Raw genomic sequence first — 440 nt, 5'->3', positions numbered from 1 at the left:
TCCCTCCTGTTTCTTCCATCTTCAGTCAAACACTGAAAAAAAAATAAAATTAAAGTATAACTGTTCCTGCCTTGGGGTAGGAGGAAAACTGAACCTTTCCTGCTTGGGATCCCTAAAACCCCAGAACCAAAAGTGTTTCCTGATGATGCTCAGTGAGCTCTGTGTTCAGCTGTGACAATTTTTTTTTTTTCCAAGGGGTTTGTTTGGTGCTGAAGGGACTGATGGGTGAGTTGTGAGCTGAAGTCACCACTGATGCCACCAGGGAGGAGGCAGAAAGAGAACCAAGGTCAGGGAACCCAAGTGAGGAGCAACCTGAGGCTGTGCAAGCCCCAGTGAGTGATGAAAGGAGAACTGAGCAGGGGGGAGTGGGGCTGAGGGGTGAGATGTACATAAAAAAATCACTTTTCCTTCTAACCAGGCAGGAATCAGGGGGAAAAATG

The sequence above is a fragment of the Heliangelus exortis genome, chromosome 1 (genome assembly GCF_036169615.1).
Source record: "Heliangelus exortis chromosome 1, bHelExo1.hap1, whole genome shotgun sequence".
Lineage (NCBI taxonomy): Eukaryota > Metazoa > Chordata > Aves > Apodiformes > Trochilidae > Heliangelus > Heliangelus exortis.
The sequence above is the reverse complement of the archived record's forward strand: the minus strand, read 5'-3'. Positions refer to the sequence as shown.